We start from the raw sequence: 13,931 nt of genomic DNA on the forward strand, positions 1-13,931 counted from the left end.
AATGACTATCCACCCTATTTTCATCACTTACACAGCATCTTCCCTTACCTTGACCAGCACATCAGAGGCCAGGACATCTTTGACATCTTTGATGGTGGCTCCAGCCTGGATGTAGTGTTGATCGGGGAACTTGGAGGGATCTCCTGCCCCAGACTCCACCACCACGTTGAAGCCCTGTTTGATAAGGGCCTGCACTCCGGCCGGGGACAGAGCCACACGACGCTCATTCTGGAAGATCTCCTTCGGTACACCCACTGTCAGCTGCTTATAGGGAATACCTGGAAGAACAGTAACACAATTCTAAGGTAAGTTTTATTCATACAGCAAAGAGTAACCTGCAAAGATATGTTGAAGAAAACTAGGTAAATCTTAAAAACATCCGCATTCAGAAAACTAGAAATACCACATTATGAAGCTATGCTGCCATTTTCATATGTTGACATGTATTGTAATAAATTTACCAATTTGCTGAAGATGATATCAAGTTGGAGCCTTGGGTTTCAAAACGTATTATGTACAGCATTCAACATTCATAAAACAGTTGACCAATTTAAAACTAAATATCTACTACTAGTGATGGGGGGGGAATTACATAGTTACATATTGGGATATTATTTAATGATATATCGAATCGTATAGTTTTCACAAGGTCGCACCAAAACTTAGCTTGTTGTCCATTTTTCTTTTTAATTAGTGAGCCAATATGTTTTGAGCACTTTTATTTCCACGATTGATAAAAAACTCGTTCTCATGGCTCCATCTTGTCCCTCTGCAGCAGACATACGGTGAGAAATGTTTGGTATATCGAATAGCAATACATATAGAATCGTGATACATATCGTATCGGCACCTAAGCATTGCGATAATATTGCATAGTGAGGTCCCTGGCAATTCCCTGCCCTATCAGTTACTCTGCACTCATGAATGAGGTGGAATTGGGAGGGGTAGGATATATGATGCACAGTAGTTTACAACAATCGCTGCTAATCAGAGGGACATTTTACACTACTTTGGAGACCTTTGAAACTTCTGTGTACAATAAACCACTCAACTGTCTGTGACAAATCCTCCTTATAAGACATAAGCTTCCTCCTCTACCATCTGAACTGTGTGGCCATGTTTGGATACTGGTAGATGCATTCTGCTATCAGTGCAAAACATAAATAGATGACTCAAGAAGAAAGACCCATTGCTTACGACAAAAATCTCTATATATAATACTCTTCATTGGGCATTGGTCAAAATCACATTTTCACCTTTTTATAGGCTACAATTTGTCAATTCTACCAAGAGTGTGTTTACTGTGACGGTGTCTACTGCCTTCATTGTAAGAAAGATCACATGCCCCCTTCGGAAATTTCCACTCTTGGTCTATAGATAAACAGCATTGGAATGTCTGGCTGTCACCACCCTATACTGACTCAGAGCAGAGTGAACCACAAGACTGACCCCAAGAACAGGTGTTTTAGCTCTAATTGTTATTCTGAAAGCAAATGACAATTTACTGGCAGTAATGTGCATTCCAGTATAGATATAAATCAGACATTGAAGTATCAGATAAGCAGTGCTGCTACTGGTTAATGAGGCAGAGATATAAGGCTGATGTGGTTCACCAATAGGTGAAAGCGACAGTTATGGAGACAACAATGTAAAGATGTGTTTAGCAGACATGTCTTCTCAGATAGCTGCTACGCCCTGGCCCCTTCAGTTGATACTCTGCCAGGAAAAGCATCTGCCAGCAGTCAGAGTGCCAAGAACGTCAATCATGACAGGCCTGTCTCAAAAAGACTTGCAGAGTACAGCTACAACCACACCAAACGAACACATCAGCGCACAATTACACATACAAGATCACCAAGGCATGCAATGGAGACTCCTCCAAAGAGGAAGAGGACCATCCTAGGTGAATTTGATAAAAATGGAAACATTTTTAAAAGTTTGCATCTTTAGATAAAACTATATACATTCACGTCACCAAATAATTGATTCAAACACACCGTTTTGCAATGAAGGTCTACAGTAGCCTCAACAGCACTCTGTTGGTTAGCACCATGGTGTAACAGCTAACACCTGTCCTCCTCTGGGTACGTTCCACAGACTTACACAGTAATTATGACAACTTCCGGAGCATGTCCTCCAACCTATCAGAGCTCTTGCAGCATGAATTTACATGTCAATCAAATCAAAGGATCAGAAAATGAATCTAGTACTGAAAGCGAGAGGGCAAGAGCTGGCTAGCTAGATTTGGTTGTATTCACTCTGCTAGCTGAATGCAACTAGCTAGTTTAGCCTACTCAAACACCCGGCTCAAACAAAGAGGGATGCTATGTTAGCTAGGTGGCTATGGCTGTCCAACACTGGAACTATTTCAAGGCAAGGTAAGCTTTTGGTTTTATTAATTTATTGCCACCAAGGCCTGCCGGTATAACTAAAACTGCTTTCTGACTACACTGTACCATGTGATTGTAGCGAGTTACTAACATGTTAGTTCTAGTAGCTACAGTGCTTTCATTTACTTTTTCCACATTTTGTTACGTTACAACCTTATCCTAAAAATGGATTAAATCCCCCCCCCCCCATCAATACCCCATAATGACAAAGCAAAAACAGGATTTTACAAATGTTAGAAAATGTATTTATTTTAAAATCAAAACTGAAATATCACATTTACATAAGTATTCAGACCCTTTACTCAGTACTTTGTTGAAGCACCTTTGGCAGCAGTTAGAGACTCAAGTCTTCTTGGGTATGATGCTACAATCTTGGCACACCTGTATTTGGAGAGTTTCTCTCATTCTTCTCTACAGATCGTTTCAAGCTCTGTTAGGTTGGATGGGGAGCGTCGCTACGCAGCTATTTTCAGGTCTCTCTAGAGATGTTCGATCGGGTTAAAGTCCGGGCTCTGGCTGGGAAACTCAAGAACATTGAGACTTGTCCCGGCTGTGTGCTTAGGGTCGTTGTACTGTTGGGAGGTGAACCTTTTCCCCAGTCTGACATCCTGAGTGCTCTGAAGCAGGTTTTCATCAAGGACCTCTCCATACATCTATCAGGATTAGACTCCCAGTCCCTGACGCTGAAAAACACCCCCACAGCATGATGCTGCCAACACGCTTCACCGTAGGGATGGTGCCAGGTCTCCTCCAGACATGACGCTTGGCATTCAGGCCAAAGAGTTTCATTTTGATATCATCAGACCAGAGAATCTTGTATCTCATGGTCTGAGTCCTTTAGGTACCTTTATGCAAACTCCAAGTGGGCTGTCATGTGCCTTTTACTGAGGAGTGGCTTCCGTCTGACAACTCTACCATAAAAGCCTGATTGGTGGGGTGCTGCAGAGATAGTTGTCCTTCTGGTTCACCCATTTCAACAAAGTAACTATGGAGCTCTGTCAGAATGAGGCCCTTCTCCCCTGATTGCTCAGTTTAGCAGAGCAGCCCGCTCTAGGATGAGTCTTGGTGGTTCTTCCGTTTAAGAATGATGGAGGCCACTGTGTTCTTTGGGACCTTCAATGCTGCAGACATTTGTTGGTACCCTTCCCCAGATCTGTGCCGACACAATCCTGTCTCGTAGCTCTACGGACAATTCCTTCAACCTCATGGCTGGTTTATTGCTCTGACATGCACCGTAGACTGTGGGACCTTATTTCAACAGGTGTTTGCCCTTCCAAATAATTGCAATGTTAACAGGATGCACCTTAACTCAATATAAAATATCATAGCAAAGGGTCTGAATACTTAAGTAAATAAGGTACATTAGCTAAGGAGAATCGCTAGTTAGCTAGCGAGCTAATAAATGTACTGAGTCAGGGCAAACGTAGCTAGCTAATACCAGTGTTGGTGTTGGCCTAAATTAGCATGTTGTTTGAGCAACAGTATCTTCTAAATCAAAGAGGAATAGGCTAAGCATGAATATGTTGGCTACATGAAGAACCATTTAATGTAGCCAAAGATTATATGGTCCCCTAGGAAACACTGACCATCACTTTGGTTCCAACCCTGTCACAATAACTCCTCCCTGGCATTTTCACTAGTTGTCATGTCAAATAACACAGTATTCAAAGTGCCCACTATTATTTATAGTCTAACAATAGAATTAGAATAAACATATTTCCATGATTCAGACAGTTCACCCAAGTAGCTCTACATGACATTTTTGAAATTATCTCAAATGAGTGTAGGAAATGAAGAAATTGATGAAATGCAGGAAATTATTTTAGGCTGAAGTTGAATTGAACAGTAGAAAACAATCAGAATGGAGAAAGACCCATTGAACAGTTGAAGTCGGAAGTTTACATACACCTTAGCCAAATACATTTAAACACAGTTTCACAATTCCTGACATTTAATTCTAGTAAAAATCCCCCATCTTAGGCCAGTTAAGATCACCACTTTATTTTAAGAATGTGAAATGCCAGAATAATAGTAGAGAATGATATATTTCAGCTTTTATTTCTTTCATCACATTCCCAGTGTGTCAGAAGTTTACATACACGCAATTAGTATTTGGTAGCATTGCCTTTAAATTTTAGTCAATAAGATTCTTGCTACGTAAGCTTAACTTTCTGAACATTCGAGACGTGTAGTCCACTTGTCATTCCAATCTCCTTTGCATTAGCGTAGCCTCATCTGTAGCCTGTCAACTATGTGTCTGTCTATCCCTGTTCTCTCCTCTCTGCACAGACCATACAAACGCTCCACACCGCGTGGCCGCGGCCAGCCTAACCTGGTGGTCCCAGCGCGCACGACCCACGTGGAGTTCCAGGTCTCCGGTAGCCTCTGGAACTGCCGATCTGCGGCCAACAAGGCAGAATTCATCTCAGCCTATGCCTCCCTCCAGTCCCTCGACTTCTTGGCACTGACGGAAACATGGATCACCACAGATAACACTGCCACTCCTACTGCTCTCTCTTCGTCCGCCCACGTGTTCTCGCACACCCCGAGAGCTTCTGGTCAGCGGGGTGGTGGCACCGGGATCCTCATCTCTCCCAAGTGGTCATTCTCTCTTTCTCCCCTTACCCATCTGTCTATCGCCTCCTTTGAATTCCATGCTGTCACAGTTACCAGCCCTTTCAAGCTTAACATCCTTATCATTTATCGCCCTCCAGGTTCCCTCGGAGAGTTCATCAATGAGCTTGATGCCTTGATAAGCTCCTTTCCTGAGGACGGCTCACCTCTCAGTTCTGGGCGACTTTAATCTCCCCACGTCTACCTTTGACTCATTCCTCTCTGCCTCCTTCTTTCCACTCCTCTCCTCTTTTGACCTCACCCTCTCACCTTCCCCCCCTACTCACAAGGCAGGCAATACGCTCGACCTCATCTTTACTAGATGCTGTTCTTCCACTAACCTCATTGCAACTCCCCTCCAAGTCTCCGACCACTACCTTGTATCCTTTTCCCTCTCGCTCTCATCCAACACCTCCCACACTGCCCCTACTCGGATGGTATCGCGCAGTCCCAACCTTCGCTCTCTCTCCCCCGCTACTCTCTCCTCTTCCATCCTATCATCTCTTCCCTCTGCTCAAACCTATCTCCTGATTCTGCCTCCTCAACCCTCCTCTCCTCCCTCTCTGCATCCTTTGACTCTATGTCCCCTATCCTCCAGGCCGGCTCGGTCCTCCCCTCCCGCTCCGTGGCTCGATGACTCATTGCGAGCTCACAGAACAGGGCTCCGGGCAGCCGAGCGGAAATGGAGGAAAACTCGCCTCCCTGCGGACCTGGCATCCTTTCACTCCCTCCTCTCTACATTTTCCTCCTCAGTCTCTGCTGCTAAAGCCACTTTCTACCACTCTAAATTCCAAGCATCTGCCTCTAACCCTAGGAAGCTCTTTGCCACCTTCTCCTCCCTCCTGAATCCCCCCCCCCCTCCTCCCTCTCTGCAGATGACTTCGTCAACCATTTTGAAAAGAAGGTCGACGACATCCGATCCTCGCTTGCTAAGTCAAACGACACCGCTGGTTCTGCTCACACTGCCCTACCCTGTGCTCTGACCTCTTTCTCCCCTCTCTCTCCAGATGAAATCACGCGTCTTGTGACGGCCGGCCGCCCAACAACCTGCCCGCTTGACCCTATCCCCTCCCTCTCTTCTCCAGACCATTTCCGGAGACCTTCTCCTTACCTCACCTCGCTCATCCCTGACCGCTGGCTACGTCCCTTCCGTCTTCAAGAGAGCGAGAGTTGCACCCCTTCTGAAAAAACCTACACTCGATCCCTCCGATGTCAACAACTACAGACCAGTATCCCTTCTTTCTTTTCTCTCCAAAACTCTTGAACGTGCCGTCCTTGGCCAGCTCTCCCGCTATCTCTCTCTGAATGACCTTCTTGATCCAAATCAGTCAGGTTTCAAGACTAGTCATTCAACTGAGACTGCTCTCCTCTGTATCACGGAGGCGCTCCGCACTGCTAAAGCTAACTCTCTCTCCTCTGCTCTCATCCTTCTAGATCTATCGGCTGCATTCGATACTGTGAACCATCTGATCCTCCTCTCCACCCTCTCCGAGTTGGGCATCTCCGGCGCGGCCCACGCTTGGATTGCGTCCTACCTGACAGGTCGCTCCTACCAGGTGGCGTGGCGAGAATCTGTCTCCTCACCACGCGCTCTCACCACTGGTGTCCCCCAGGGCTCTGTTCTAGGCCCTCTCCTATTCTCGCTATACACCAAGTCACTTGGCTCTGTCATAACCTCACATGGTCTCTCCTATCATTGCTATGCAGACGACACACAATTAATCTTCTCCTTTCCCCCTTCTGATGACCAGGTGGCGAATCGCATCTCTGCATGTCTGGCAGACATATCAGTGTGGATGACGGATCACCACCTCAAGCTGAACCTCGGCAAGACGGAGCTGCTCTTCCTCCTGGGGAAGGACTGCCTGTTCCATGATCTCGCCATCACGGTTGACAACTCCATTGTGTCCTCCTCCCAGAGCGCTAAGAACCTTGGCGTGATCCTGGACAACACCCTGTCGTTCTCAACTAACATCAAGGCGGTGGCCCGTTCCTGTAGGTTCATGCTCTACAACATCCGCAGAGTACGACTCTGCCTCACACAGGAAGCGGCGCAGGTCCTAATCCAGGCACTTGTCATCTCCCGTCTGGATTACTGCAACTCGCTGTTGGCTGGGCTCCCTGCCTGTGCCATTAAACCCCTACAACTCATCCAGAACGCCGCAGCCCGACTGGTGTTCAACCTTCCCAAGTTCTCTCACGTCACCCCACTCCTCCGCTCTCTCCACTGGCTTCCAGTTGAAGCTCGCATCCGCTACAAGACCATGGTGTTTGCCTACGGAGCTGTGAGGGGAACGGCACCTCAGTACCTCCAGGCTCTGATCAGGCCCTACACCCAAACAAGGGCACTGCGTTCATCCACCTCTGGCCTGCTCGCCTCCCTACCACTGAGGAAGTACAGTTCCCGCTCAGCCCAGTCAAAACTGTTCGCTGCTCTGGCCCCCCAATGGTGGAACAAACTCCCTCACGACGCCAGGACAGCGGAGTCAATCACCACCTTCCGGAGACACCTGAAACCCCACCTCTTTAAGTAATACCTAGGATAGGATAAGTAATCCCTCTCACCCCCCCCCCTTTTAATATTTAGATGCACTATTGTAAAGTGACTGTTCCACTGGATGTCATAAGGTGAATGCACCAATTTGTAAGTCGCTCTGGATAAGAGCGTCTGCTAAATGACTTAAATGTAAATGTAATGTGTGGAGTGGTTGAAAAACAAGTTTTAATGACTCCAACCTGAGTGTATGTAAACATCCAACATCAACTGTATGTTTTGCCACTGCAGGGTCACGCACTATTATTATTCAAAAACATAAAACACAGTTAAATACCATATATATACAGTGAGGAAAAAATAATTTAATCCCCTGCTGATTTTGTACGTTTGCCCACTGACAAAGAAATGATCAGTCTATAATTGTAATGGTAGATTTATTTGAACAGTGAGAGACAGAATAACAACAACAAAATCCAGAAAAACGCATGTCAAAAATGTTATAAATTGATTTGCATTTTAATGGGGGAAATAAGTATTTGATCCCTCTGCAAAACATGACTTAGTACTTGGTGGCAAACCCCTTGTTGGCAATCACAGAGTTCAGAGGTTTCTTGTAGTTGGCCATCAGGTTCGCACACATCTCAGGAGGGATTTTGTCCCACTCCTCTTTGCAGATCTTCTCAAAGTCATTAAGGTTGAGGCTGACGTTCAGCTCCCTCCACAGATTTTCTATGGGATTAAGGTCTGGAGACTGGCTAGGCCACTCCAGGACCTTAATGTGCTTCTTCTTGAGCCACTCCTTTGTTGCCTTGGCCGTGTGTTTTGGGTCGTTGTCATGCTGGAATACCCATCCACGATCCATTTTCAATGCCTTGGCTGAGGGAAGGAGGTTCTCACCCAAGATTTGACAGTACATGGCCCCGTCCATCGTCCCTTTGATGCAGTGAAGTTGTCCTGTCCCCTTAGCAGAAAAACACCCCAAAGCATAATGTTTCCACCTCAATGTTTGACGGTGAGGATGGTGTTCTTGGAGTCAATGGCAGCATTCCTCCTCCTCCAAACACCGCGAGTTGAGGCCAAAGAGCTCCATTTTGGTCTCATCTGACCACAACACTTTCCCCCAGTTGTCCTCTGAATCATTCAGATGTTCATTGGCAAACTTCAGACAGGCATGTATATGTGCTTTCTTGAGCAGGGGGACCTTGCAGGCGCTGCAGGATTGGTCCCAGCTGCCTTGAGATCATTGACAAGATCCTCCTGTGTAGTTCTGGGCTGATTCCTCACCGTTCTCATGATCATTGCAACTCCACAAGGTGAGATCTTGCATGGAGCCCCAGGCCGAGGGAGATTGACAGTTCTTTTGTGTTTCTTCGATTTGCGAATAATCGCATCAACTGTTGTCACCTTCTCACCAAGCTGCTTGGCGATGGTCTTGTAGCCCATTCCAGCCTTGTGTAGGTCTACAATCTTGCAGGACTACAACCCTGACATCCTTGGAGAGCTCTTCGGTCTTGGCCATGGTGGAGAGTTTGTGATTTGGATTGATTGCTTCTGTGGACAGGTAACTTTTATGCAGGTAACAAACTGAGATTAGGAGCACTCCCTTTAAGAGTGTGCTCCTAATCTCAGCTCGTTACCTGTATAAAAACACCTGGGAGCCAGACATTTTTCTGATTGAGAGGGGGTCAAATACTTAGCTGGAACATGCAAACAGCCAGCAAATTCTGGCTATACAGACACACACGCCATCACATTTCTGACTCTAATTGCAGGTTTTGCTGGACGCATAGTCAAGAGAGAAGGGGGTGGGAAGAGGAAGAGCTGTGAGTGTTCGCTGTAGTATCTATAATATGACCTTGGTTGGTTGCAACAAAAGCAAAAAAAGAGGTGGCAAAAGAAATGGCCCCTGCCATGCTTCCTCTCCGGACAACTACCAAGACAGCCATTGTCTGAGTAAGCAGGCGACTGTGGATGATAGGCTACATGTTTGTCCAAAATCTATGGATAACATTTTGATCAACGATCAACTAAGCATAAGAGAAGGCAATCCTGTGTTTTACATTGGTGTGTATGTGCATTGAAATTGCTATTGTGCTCAAGCTGTTACCTGGGTTACTGTAGCATAGTGCTGGGGTGCTGTCGGAGGGAGAGTAGTTATGCTAGTTACCTGGACTGGCGCAGCGGTTGAGAGCTTGCTGAGTCCTGAAGAAGCGCAGGCATGGCGCCTTCACTGACCGGGCACTAGCCTGCAGCGAAACAAAGGCCACCCCACTGAACAGTGGAGCAGAGCAGCTGCTAGCCACCACACGCAGAAGGCTCGACGCCATCGCAGACACACAAGGAGGAGCAGTGCAGCCGGATCGACCTCCTCCTATAAACACACACACACACCACAACAAGGGAAAGAGAAGAGGGGGGCAAGACTGTGAGAGTGAACTGTGAACAGTAGAGAAACCGACTGACCTATCGTGGCATGCCCAACTCTGTTCCTAAACAAAAGCCCCTATACCACTGCCTCAGCTGGTCTATCTTTACACACAACTCTGTAGTTAATACAATAAGAATGTGCTCCAGTGTGCTATACACAGACATGCCCATTTAACCTAAAATCATGCAGCAACAGGAAAATATTTGTCCTTATACTGCAAGTAAATCATTGCTAGCGTCACAAATATACCCGTTTAACTGTTTTCAGCATATCAGTACAACTAGTAATAGGCTTTCATATTGACAGGGATCCAGCTGTAAAGTAAGGGGGGGAAAGGCAGTCAAGGACACTCCAAATATAATGTCCACAAAGGTCCGGTGACCCGGTGTAGCTGTGTGTAATATGTTTGGCTTAGTCACTTCAGAGGCCTGATGTGTCGAGATAAGAGCTGTTACCAGAGTGAACCTCTTGACTGGAAGAGTCTGGTGTGGTTCAGGCCCTAGGGGGTTCCAGGCAGTATCGATTAGATAGTACACCATTACAGAAAACAGGGTCAGTTCAGCAAGAGTCGTATGAGCATTCAAAATAATGATCCCAGATATTTAGTGCCTTTCTATCTTATATAATATACAGTGCTTTCAGAAAGTATTCAGTCCCCTTGACTTTTTCCACAGTTACATTACAGCCTTATTCTAAAATTAATAAAACTTTTTTTTTTTTCCTCAATCTATACACAATGCCCCATAATGACAAAGCAAAAACAGGTTTAGAATGTGTTATTTTTTACATTTATTTTTAATGAATTATGGAGTAATCAGACACTTTACTCTGTACTTTGTTGAAGCACCCGTGGCAGCATCAAGTCTTCTTGGGTATGACGCTACAAGCTTGGCACAACCGTATTTGGAAAGTTTCTCTTTCTCTGTTCATCTTTAACTCGATCCTGACTAGTCTCCCTGTCCCTGCCGCTGACAAACATCCCCACAGCAGGATGTTGCCACCACCATGCTTCACCGTAGGGATGGCGCCAGGTTTAATCCAGACGTGACGCTTGGCATTCAGGCCAGAGTTTTCAATCTTGGTTACATCAGACCAGAGAATTTAGTTTCTCATGGTCTGAGAGTCTTTAGGTGCATTTTGGCAAACTGCAAACGGACAGTCATGTGCCTTTTACTGAAGAGTGGCTTCCATCAGGCCACGACCATAAAGGCCTGATAGGTGGAGTGCTGCAGAGACGGTTGTCCTTCTGGAAGGTTCTCCCATCTCCACAAAGGAACTCTAGCGCTCTGTCAGAGTGACCATCGGGTTCTTGATAACCTTTTGACCAAGGCTCTTCTCCCCGACTGCTCATTTTGGCCGGGCGGCCAGTTCTAGGAAGTCTTGGTGGTTCAAAACTTCTTCCATTTAAGAATGATTGAGGCCACTGTGTTCCTAGAGACCTTCAATGCTGCAGAACTGTTTGGGTACCCTACCCCAGATCTCTGCCTCGACATAACACTGTCTCAGAGGTCTACAGACAATTCCTTCAACTTCATGGCTTGGTTTTGCTCTGACATGCACTGTCAACTGTGGAACCTTATATAGACAGGTGTGTGCCTTTCCAAATTATGTCCAATCAATTTAATTTACCACAGGTGGACTAATCAAGTTGTAGAAACATCTCAAGGATGATCAATGGAAACAGGATGCAGTTGAGCTCAATTTCAAGTCCCATAGCAAAGAGTCTGAATACTATAAGGTTCACTTTGTCATTATGGGGTATTGTGTGCAGATTGAGGAAAATGTTTTACTTAATCAATTTTAGAATAAGGCTGTAACAATGTTTCAAAATTAAAGGGGTCTGAATACTTTCCGAATGCACTGTGAATGTCAGATATTGTGAAACCATGAACTTTAGAGAGTGCGTTTACTGTATAGGCTTACAATTCATTAGGCCTAGTTTACCAAACAGTTTCAGTGCTAGAAGGAGGAATGCATTTGCTAATGCTACAAATTCTGTCCTGACATAAGCTAGTTAGCTACTGAATGAAGGCAGACATGCTACCTGCAGATTAAACTTGAATTTATTGCACTATATGCTGATCAAGCAGATTTCATAGAAACAGTGGGTTTCCTTTCCACACTGTAAACTTCAACTTGTGTGTGACCTCATTTCTTCAGAATAACAAAATTACCGGGCTTAATTTAAAAACTAACGTTAGCTAGCTACCGAAATACATACCACGTCAGCAATATGATTCGCCTGGCAGGCTTAATAAACCAAAACCGTCTACTGACCATTGTTGTTCAGCTATCTATCTAGCTAGTCCAGCCAGATATCTTTGGTTTAACGTTAACTACCTATGTCGCTTTTGATGTGAATTTAAGTGTTATGACATATACGTTAAATCGGCATTTGTTTATATTGCCAATATAATTATGCAAACATACGTGCATAGCAATCTCACGAGCCAACAAAAGCGAATGACGAAAATAATCAAATTCATTCATTCATTGCAACCGCACCAATTTGCCATTTGGGTTATGATAGTTAGCATATACTGATTATTTGCTGTGTAAAAATGCATGACATTATTTGTAGTTTTCGCCTCAAAATACTGTGCATTAGCTGGACAGATAGCGAGCCATCTGTTCAGAACGGATTTAGAGCAGTTGCCGAACATCACTTCCCTTTTTTATTGAATGAAAGGACTCGGCAGCAAAACTAGCTAAATGCTAACAAACAAAAACTAAGCTTTTTTTGCATCAAACTGGAGGCCATCGAGGCTTTCACTTTCCACAACACAGCTGTTTGTGTGTAAAAAAAAAAAACAACAGGTCTAAAAAATAAATACGCTTTCTTTAAATAAAACAACTGACCTTTGCAGACTGTCTTGATTTTGTGAACCACAGCACAGCCGAAAATTCTTTCCAACCGGAAGAAATTACATGAATTGGACAGAACCGCCCACTTCATACAGTCAACAACAGTACAGCATATTACCTACCAGGGTATTGAAATAGATAATTTTGAGTAGACATTTAAGCGTTTTTGAGGTGGTCACCATAATGATCAATAGAAGGATTTACTCCATACTTATTTGTCAAAGTGATGCTCAAGAATAAAACGTTGAATTGTGGGTTTATCTTTTTTGATCATATTGGGAACATAATGTAGCAATTAAATCATGGTTGCATAAACATATAACATGAAATAAGATGTGGCTTTATCTTGAGAGTGAGTAATTAAAAAAATAATACAAAATATAGACGTTGGTATTTCTGACGTCTGGATGTTTGGCGTAAGATGTTAATGTCTACAGCAGATGGTACTGTTGGACACTTTTAAGTAGGCCAAGCCCTCCAAACTGGGCCAGTCATTTGCCCATGTGGAGGCTGCAACAGTAGATATTTACGATTTGAATGGGAGACATGAAATACAAAACATTAAGGACACTTGATCTTTCCATGACAGACTGACCAGGTGTATTCAGGTGAAAGCTATGCCTATCCCTTGATTGATGTCACTTGTTAAATCTCTTACAAAAAAAAGTCATATAGGAATCCAGAATGCAGAAATACAAATCCTGCAGGAAAACAAATATCTCAAAGGATTTTGTGGGCCACTTCTGCAGGAATCCTGCAGGGTCCAGCAGGAATCCTAAAGGTAGTCCTTCAGGAGAAAAATCATGCATGAATCCTGCAGATTGTCCTAAAATAAATCCTGCAGGATTGTTTCCTGAAGAACTACATACAGGACTCCTACAGGAATTGTCCTACAGCAAAATGGCCCCAAAATCTTATGGGATATGCTGTAGGTAAGATTCCTGCTTATAATTCCACAAGCTTTTCAGGGCCATTTTCCTGTAGGACAACCTGCAGGGTCCCCTCATCATCCTTCATAGAGAACTGTACTGTAAGACAAAACACATTTTCAAAAGTATGGACAGAAAGCACAATATATAATATTCAATTTCAATTGTATTATTCAATGGAGCAACAAAGGATTTTGATTGTCCATTTC

At 44.5% G+C, this 13,931-nt stretch overlaps 1 pseudogene across 1 annotated transcript in view; it reads right to left on the reverse strand.

The window, feature by feature from the left end:
• LOC123999304 overlaps positions 1–12,918 on the reverse strand; it is a 72,497-nt pseudogene extending 59,579 nt beyond the window's left edge. The window contains exons 1-3 of the transcript XR_006832426.1: positions 12,788–12,918; positions 9,668–9,871; positions 49–278 (exon numbers count right to left, since the gene is read on the reverse strand). The product of XR_006832426.1 is annotated as an NAD(P) transhydrogenase, mitochondrial-like (transcript). The remainder of the gene's footprint in view (positions 1–48; positions 279–9,667; positions 9,872–12,787) is intronic.
• Positions 12,919–13,931: the final 1,013 nt, after the last annotated feature.

The sequence above is a fragment of the Oncorhynchus gorbuscha genome, linkage group LG16 (assembly GCF_021184085.1).
Source record: "Oncorhynchus gorbuscha isolate QuinsamMale2020 ecotype Even-year linkage group LG16, OgorEven_v1.0, whole genome shotgun sequence".
Taxonomy (NCBI): domain Eukaryota; kingdom Metazoa; phylum Chordata; class Actinopteri; order Salmoniformes; family Salmonidae; genus Oncorhynchus; species Oncorhynchus gorbuscha.